The following is a 9,297-nucleotide window of genomic DNA, read 5'->3' as shown; positions in this document are numbered from 1 at the left end:
TAACCCTAATAGCCACATATAAAAGAATCCCATGGCTCAAGAAATCGTGCACTAATGTGTGAGTGTGAGGGCTAGACGATTTCAAGGAGTGTTCAAGTTTCTCTCAAGTTATTCTAAGTGTATTTGGTGTTGTGTGAACCATTTGAGGTGTCACACTTGGGGCACTAGGCACTCAAGCTTCATGAAGACATTCTACATCAAAGAGGTATGTATTCTATCTTGTTATATTTATTATTTTGTATGCTAGATTAGGATAATACCTTGGATGTTCATAATTGTATGTATAATAGAGAAAACATAGATCCAAGGTATTTAGGGTTGCATGTACACTTAGGAGTGTTAGAATGCTCATAACCCAACAGTGGTATCAGAGCCTAGGCTTGTTTTCTTGTTATACTTGCAAAAGTAGCTGAAAAATCGAGTTGGATGCATATATTCGATTGTTTTGGCTGGAATTGGACTAGGAACATTACCCTAAGATGTTTTTGGACTTATAAACTTGTTTTTGATGTGGTAATGTTCATGCTAATCCAATTTCTAAGATAATTGTCATAATTTCAAGATTTGTATTAGTTTGTATGTTCATGCTAATTTCTTGAAGATTGATGATTTGAATTATCTTGTTCTTATGAGGTTCTTAGATTAATAGAAAAGTTGTGTGAAATAGTTGTTTTCAATCCATTTTAATCTAAGAGTTGATTCCAAAGTGTGTTTTTGTAACTTGTCCTCAAGTTATATGAAAAGTCACATTTAAGAATCATAAAACTCATAAAAGTTGGCAAAGGTTACAAAATGAAGAGTCTAGTTCTAATTAAATGGTTTTATGACTCCATAACTTGTCCTCAAGTTATGGAGGTTCAAGAGTCTCTTCATTAAATTAAAAAAAAAGTGTAACCTTAATTAGTTCCATAAGTTACAATAAAAAAAAAGTTATTTTTTTTATTAATTAGTTTAAAGTCTTCCATAACTTGTCCTCAAGTTATGGAACTTGAAGAGTTTTTTTTTTAATTAAAACTACTTTAAACTCATAAGTTATGGAATTAATTAGTTTTGAATAGTTTCAAAACTTGCCCTCAAGTTTTGGAATTTGAAAAGTTTTCACTTATGAATACTTTAATTCCAAGTTAGCCCTTAGAATTTTAAAAGTTAAAATTCAACCCTTATACTTTATAATATTATAAGTTAATAATATTTATATATATATGTATAAGAGTAAAGTAAGTCTTACCGTTAGTAGGCCTCATTCACGAAGCCGGTCTATTAGGGGGGTATAAGGTTACTGCCTATAAAATGGCAGTTTAATGGGTGTCCACTCTCACCCACCGCTTCCTTGACTGGTGGAGGGTCGTTAGCCGAACGGGTAGGACAAGGACTATAATTCTCCTTTCATTAAAAGTATTAATGATAAATGCTAAGTAACTAAACTCTTATTAATACCCAATCTTAGTTACTTAGGAAAATGTGAATTTGGTGCTAACCCATGAAATTACACTTTTCACTTTGCTTAAGTCGTTAGTGGAGCGTGTGTGGTTAACCGGCACACTAACCTGGACTTAACAAGGTAGGCAAAGGGTAACTTAATATTTATCATAGTATCGGTGGAGCGTGTGTGGTTAACCGGCACACTGATTAAGGGGTAAATATTAAGGGTACCAAGTATATTTGCATGGTTATTCACACCTTGTTTTGTGATCCTCGGCATCCCAGTCACAAAACCTGAAAGGCACACTCGAGATTGAAACATGCCTTTGAACAGTTCAATGAATCTCAAAGATCTAGGACTTTCAAATCCAATTAAAACCTAATAAATTATTTCATTTTTCATGGTGGAAATTGGTGAATCGTCATTCACCTACCTTCAAATATTTTATAGCTTGGATTACGGCATCCCTCTTCTAAGTTATAAAATAGTTTGTTGGGTCCTAGCCTTAATATTTCATATTGGGTGTCATATTAAGGACTTTAAATCAACTATCTTGAATATCTCCCAAAAAGATGTTTGGTCTAGACATTTATGATCTTCCCAAATCTCTTGAAACAAGCTTTCCTAAATGAAGATGATGTCCCATGGATATCATACTTCTTTCACCTCCTCCAATTATTCTCCCTAACCCACAAGTTCCTAAAAAGTTTAAGGTCACTCAAGCCCTATTGGCAAGGCAAGGTCTAGGTGTGATCACATCTTGGAGATGTAGTCACATATTGACAAGCCGGGAGAGTTGGGTGTCAAAGTCTTGAGAAAGTTGGTGGCTCAACTACTTTCTAAGTCACATAGTGAGTTCTTTTGGGAATCCTATGAAACAGACTAAGACAAGACCCTTAATGATCTTATCTATTTGCTAAGATCAACTTCCTAAAACGCTATGGACATTGACAATGATGACATTGGATATCCAGTAAAGCTCTCTCTTCCCAATGGAAAGGGATCGGCCATAGTCAACTCGATTGACCCAATGGTAAAGAGAGAGGCGAAGTCTGAGATAGTCCAATTATCAAGGGTCCATAGGTAACTATTGCCAAAGGAAGGGGCATTGGTTACGAAGCTGCCAAATTTACCTAAGGATGTTAAAGTCAATAAGTTTGGCTCTACTTCAGGTAAAGTCCATTGTCTAACTCTATTAAGTACATGCTGATTCTGATCGCGAAGATGGATTTCAATCGCATGGTTCGGTGATCAGAATTTTGGGCTATTACTTAAGAGTTATGATATTTATATTGCTTAGGAATAGATAACAACAAGGTTTTCATATGGATTGTAAGGATAAGTTTTTCCGCAAAGTTTTAAAATAAAAGAAAAAGGTTTTGATTTTATTTATCCTTATAATGGCATTTGTGAAAATTTGTTGCTTATAAGATTCCATTGATAGCAATATTGGAAAAATGGATTTGATTCTTTCGGTTGTGGTAGTGTCTAATATTACCAAATAAGGAAAGATTCTCATCACCCAAGGTTCAATTGGACCGAAACTTGGAATCATGCAAGTTGTATAGTATGATGAATGAGAACTTTCAGCTTGGAAAATTAAGACTAATTCCTTATGTGAATAAGGAAAGGACTAAGAGATCGAGTACACATTCTTGTGCACTGGTCAAGTCCACCACAAAAGATCAAGAAGACTATTCGTCATGATTTACTTAAGTTCAGTAAATATGGTTATACTTATAAGTTTAAGTATAAGTCTTTAGCATTGGAGAAGTTTCAATGTGAGACAGAACAAATAAGAATCAAAGTATAGCAGAAAGATAAAAGTTTCTCAAATCTGAAAAGATGGGAGAGTACTTTAGTATCATGTTTATGATCATCTTAATGATTAAGATACCATATCACAATTGGTCCTCTAAAGTCATCTTAGTGCATTCTTATGACTAAGAAGAGGAGTCATGAATTGTTGAAATGGTTAAATCAAAAAGATGAGTCATACTTCGTTCCAAAACAATTCTTAGAGTCATACTCCAAGATTGTAACTTGAGTGACATATCTTAAAGAGGGTTTGTTAACACTAGTCAAATGTAAGAGTAAAAGGTTATCTACTCTTGTACATTTGAAATTGGTAAGTTGTGATGTTTTGGATAAAACAGAGACCAACTTAGTCCAATTGTGTAAAGTGTTAGTCTTGATAAAGAATCCGCACTATCTCTTGAATATTTGACAAGGGAGTCTTATATGTCAAGAGGACAGTGGGAGTCTTAAAGCTCTTGAAAGTTTCAAGACTTAATCAAGAATAAAACCTAAAGTCCTTCACTAGCACACGACTTGAGGTTTATAACCTATCGTGTTGAAATTTTTGTGCCTATTCAAGTTGGCTTTGCATAGGAGTTCTGAGAGTTCTCAATTGGTTGCACAACTACTTGGAAGCAATGGCAGGCACCTGAGCTGCCAAATGGCAAGAATTTAAGATTGCACAAGTTTAATCAATATGAGTTTGGATTTGTCACTAACCTTGTCTTGTGATTATGGTTTTGACAAAATCACATGGATAAGAACATATACACTATTAAATCTAAGTGTCATAAGGTTTCTCTCCGATTCATGAAAATGATGGTGAGGAAACACTTTCACTAAGTAGATTTTAGCTAGATAGCAATTGTGATATTTGCATTCTCAAAGTCGTTAGTGGAGCGTGTGTGGTTTACCGGCACACTAACATGGACTTGTGAGAAGTGGCAAAGGTCTAAACAATTGAGACTATGATTACGACATCCCTTTTCATAGTTCTAAAATTGTTTAGACACACATGTGAGCTATCTAAGAGAGGTGTATGATTTTGATAAAGTTTTATCAAAACAATCTAGTATCAGAAATCTGAACTTTGGTAAGAAAGTCAGCTGATTTCTGAGTACATGTCAAAGCTAGTGGGAGCATAAGTGTTATGCTAATAATCATCATGTTAGTGGGAGCATGATAATTATGACAAAGGTTGCAAGTTAGCAATGTTAATTATAGAAAACAAAAGTTTCAATTCGTGAGGTTGCAGGGGTTGAAAAAGTTGTTTTGCTATAATTAAGGGAGAGGAAATTATACTTCATTTCAATTCTAAAAGCTTAGATTGAGATTTTAATCGTATTTAATCAAGGATATATATATGAATTTCATGTTGGAATGGCTCAACATAAGGAAATTCTATATATGGGTCCATTATTTGCGTTCTAAAATTCGATTATGATTACGCATCCCTTTTCATAATCTGAATTTTGAGAACTTGGCAAATTGAAATGGAAATATTATAGCAAAAGACTGGTTTAGTCTTTATGTGAGACATCATGAATCGTGTCCCATATGCTTCGGATATAGGATCGATTACATGTGCTATATTCATCCTTTCTAAAATTTTCCAAATGCCTGGGGCATTATGAAGGGAAAAGGTCTAGAATTGGATATGACTAAAATGATTAAGCAATTGTCGAGGACAATCTAAGGTTTACCAAAGATTGGTTGCTCAAGGACAGTTGGAAGTATAATGTTAATTCTGGAAGGACCATATTGACATAATCTGTAAGGAGGCAACTCTTGTTCAGAAGTGATAGTCAAAATGGAATATGGAAATGTTTCAAAGTTAGAAATTATTCAATATGTGTAAGATTAGGAAACTTAATGAAAGAAGGATGTTTCCAAGGAGCTGATCTCCTTTGGAATGCTCTGTAATGATTGTTGTCAAGTCTTTCTGACTTCGTGCATAATCATTAAGAGGATCAATGCATATAAGTTTAGAATCTAACAAATTTCAGTAAATGGCATGAATTTGGAATTCTTTCATTTGCAGTAAGGATTTGGGACTGTGAAAAGAGGATCATTGGAGTGATGTTCAATTGATCTATTTTACAAAGTAAAGATCATAGACAAACATAGTATGCATACTTGGTGTATGACATGACTAGTGTTTAGAAAACATAGTGTACATGCTTGGAGCATGGGACAACTATTGTTTTAAATTCAAGTATAAAGTTGATAAAACCGAAACAATGAATAATGAGTAATCAGTATGGTGATAAATAAAAGTGTTTATTTATATTCATAGGGTTTGATACCATATTTGATTCATTTATTCTTGTGTTTCACTTTGCATGTTTTGACTTCCAGAATAACTAAGTCGCTCTTCCTGAATGATTAAGTTATTCAAACCATCCACAGTCGGTCATATGTTGGAAGTAGATATGAATCAAGACTGTCATGGGTTGGTTTGTAGAGGTCCAAGTTGGTGGACAAAGTGGTGCTACAACACTCATGAGTGCTCATAAGTTCTGAGTATTGGATTCAACCCGCGCTCATTTGAATCACTTCATGGATTTTATCACGAGTGATCATGAGACAATAATATCTTATATTCTTCAAACCTAGAGATATGAGTTGTTACTATGAGTTGGTTATACATTGATTGCACGAAAACGCATTGGTAACTCGATGTTATAAAACGTGCCTTTGTGTATGATTCAACAAGTAGTAGAACAAGCCATATGAGTCAAACTTTATCCATTCCTTTTACCTTCGGGATAAAAGCGATACCTGTGGGCCCCTAGATGATTGAAAGATGATACATGTGAGTGCTTGGCCAAGCCAGGACTGATTTGATTTGTTCAATCAGTCAGTCATCATGAATCAGAAATCGGGAAACAACAAATGGACAGAGAGAATGATTGATAATCCATGTCTCAGTCCATATGATATCTAGAATGGAAAAATATATGATCCCTTATCTAATGGACAAGTCATTGACAAAGGTCAGAGTTCATCGACAAGGTCAGAGTTCGACAGAAGCTTTTGAGAGCTACGATTGCTGATCGGTTCCTGAAGTCATACGCAATAATAGTTTTAGACTTATCCAAGTGGGAGACTGTTGGATTAATGTCTAAGTCCATAACTATAATTGGTAAGACTTGACCCGACCCGGCATGGTCCATTTGGGTTGCATGGCATCATGCATTTGGATAGACTATAATGAGAGAAATAACACTTAAGGTTGGTTAATATATTATAAGTTCTAATATATTAATAAGGTTATTTAATTAGTATTGATCAAGAATTAATTTGGAATTAATTAAGTGATCAAAAGGAGACTAATTAAATATATGGGTTGATTGTGTAAATCATTCATTCTTATATATGTGGGCTTGTGATCCAAGATTCCTTATGTTGGACTAAGTCCATGGGGTGACCCATGGATACTCCATGGAGGTTAAAATCCATGGAGCATAAGGAATGGGTAAAGTTATGAGTTACATGGTGTAACCCTAATAGCCACCATATAAAAGAATCCCATGGCTCAAGAAATCGTGCACTAATGTGTGAGTGTGAGGGCTAGACGATTTCAAGGAGTGTTCAAGTTTCTCTCAAGTTATTCTAAGTGTATTTGGTGTTGTGTGAACCATTTGAGGTGTCACACTTGGGGCACTAGGCACTCAAGCTTCATGAAGACATTCTACATCAAAGAGGTGTGTATTCTATCTTGTTATATTTATTATTTTGTATGCTAGATTAGGATAATACCTTGGATGTTCATAATTGTATGTATAATAGAGAAAACATAGATCCAAGGTATTTAGGGTTGCATGTACACTTAGGAGTGTTAGAATGCTCATAACCCAACAATGAGATCTTCCGGTCACATATAATTACCACTACAGGTAAAGTATAGTGAGAAGACTCACCTCGTACGATGTCGGATAACCTCTCGTGCTCGATAACCCGACCTAGCCTCCTCCTATTAACATAATAACATCTCTAATCAATACTTTCTCTTGTCCTCATTTCTAAGGAGTGGGTAAAAGACCATTCTAACCCTCCCAGATCTCTCTCTAGAACCAGCTTGACCAAAACCCTAAGGTCAACTGAAGTCAACTCAAGTCAACGGTCAAACTTTGACCAGACTCGTCGAGTGCACTCGTGTGACTCGATGAATCCAGGCGTCTTCCGAATCCTCATAGATCTACACTCGACTCGTCGAGTTAACCTTTCACTCGACGGTTACCACTGGTCATGAATCGCGGGGCAACCCCGACTCGACTCGTCGAGTGCACTAATGGACTCGGCGAGTTCCTTCCATGGCAACACTCAAATGACATTCTGAGGTCAGATCTGTTTCTCTAACCTATAGATCTGACCTTACCATACCCATAAATCACGTAAAGGTCCGACCTTTACACTCATGCAACGTCCATAAAGCTTCTTTTGGTGAAATAGCCTCTAAAATGGCAACCTAGGTTCATATCTCTAATGGAATAGCATAAAGCAAGATAGATATGACTCTCTGGACCTCTTAAGGTCTAGATCTAAGAAGAACTCCACCTTGGGACCTCACATACTTCGAATCCAAGCTAAAGAGGGCGTAAGAAAACCCTAGCTTCAAGTAGATCACCAAATACACGAGATTGAGCACAGATTAATACCTCTAGCAGCCTCTTCTGATCAAATGGTGGTAGATCTGAGCTCCTCAATCTTCCTTCCTTGCCCTCCTTCCTTCTTTCTTGCAAAATCACACTTAGAATGATGAAAAAGGATTCTTCTCTCTCTCACAACGCTCTCAGGTGCTCTGGTGCTCACAAGGGTGAAGGTGGCCGCAAATGAGGGCCATAAGGTCCCTTAAATAGGGCACAAGCCCGAGGATTTAGGGTTTCCACCCACAGCGCCTACTCGGCGAGTATACTCTTGGACTCGTCGAGTAGTTCATTAAACTTACATGGCCACCCCGCTTCTACTCGACGAGTTATAGCACCAACTCGTCGAGTAGATCAATGATTCACAAAAATAAATAATCAAAATAATATACCTGGAAATCCGGGTGTTACACATTATATGCCCAAAACACACAAAACTGGGTGCCTCGGGATCCATGCATCGATAGTTTTTTTCAAAAGTACCGTTAGATAAAGTTTAATTCAAAGATTCTGGAACATCAAATAGATTAATTTTTTAAGGTACGGATCTCCGGGAAATTACGTTTGAAGTTTCGCGTCTTAATGGCTCGCGGTGTCCGTTTTCGCGACTTTTGTAAATATTTTCGTAAAAATTATTCCGAGTGTGAAATTAAATAATATTATATCCTGAGTCTAAAAACGCTCTCAGAAATCCCGTCGGCAAAGCGTAAATACCTCAACGGGTCCATTCGGTTTACGTGATTAAAGAAAACAGTGTTTTACTATCTCTTTTCTTAAAACTATCGTATCTTTTGCATACGAACTCTGTTTTTGGACATTCTTTATATTTTCAGAAACAGGGGAACATGTACTATAATATTTAATGTTTTCATTGCTCAAAGCTTCTTAATGCAAAATTTTAGTTTTTCACACGCATTAATCAGCGATGCAGTTGAGCAGTTTGATTTGGTTGTCAGTTTACACGTTTGGGTGTAAAAATATCATCTGATATTATATAATAATTGAATTGAATTCGTTTATATTTCATTAGACGCACTAAAACTGAAAAATTCCAGGATTCCCTCATCGTGAAGAGGGTCACCTCATCGTGAAGAGGGTATCATCGGAAGAGAATCCTGCAGATCCTTTGACGAAGGCTCTGAGTAGGGTCAAAAATAGTCTGCATGCTAGGAGCATTGGCCTGAGAGATAATATTAGTTTTAGTAGTTATATAGTTATTTTGAAACTTGTAACAAAATAAATGTAATTGATATTTGGTGATTAAATAATGGAGAATTATTTATAAGTTTGTTTACTACCTCTTGTCAATTGTTTATTCTTGTGTTTCGTTTTGCATATTTTACTTCCCGAATAATATGATTATTCAAATTCCACAGTTGATCTTACTTTTGGAAGCAAGTAGTGAATTAAGACCGTCATGAATTGGAT

This window comes from Lactuca virosa, chromosome 9, assembly GCF_052849685.1.
Source record: "Lactuca virosa cultivar CGN04683 chromosome 9, Lactuca_virosa_CGN04683_v6, whole genome shotgun sequence".
Taxonomy (NCBI): Eukaryota; Viridiplantae; Streptophyta; class Magnoliopsida; order Asterales; family Asteraceae; genus Lactuca; species Lactuca virosa.
Note: the sequence above shows the minus strand (reverse complement) of the source record.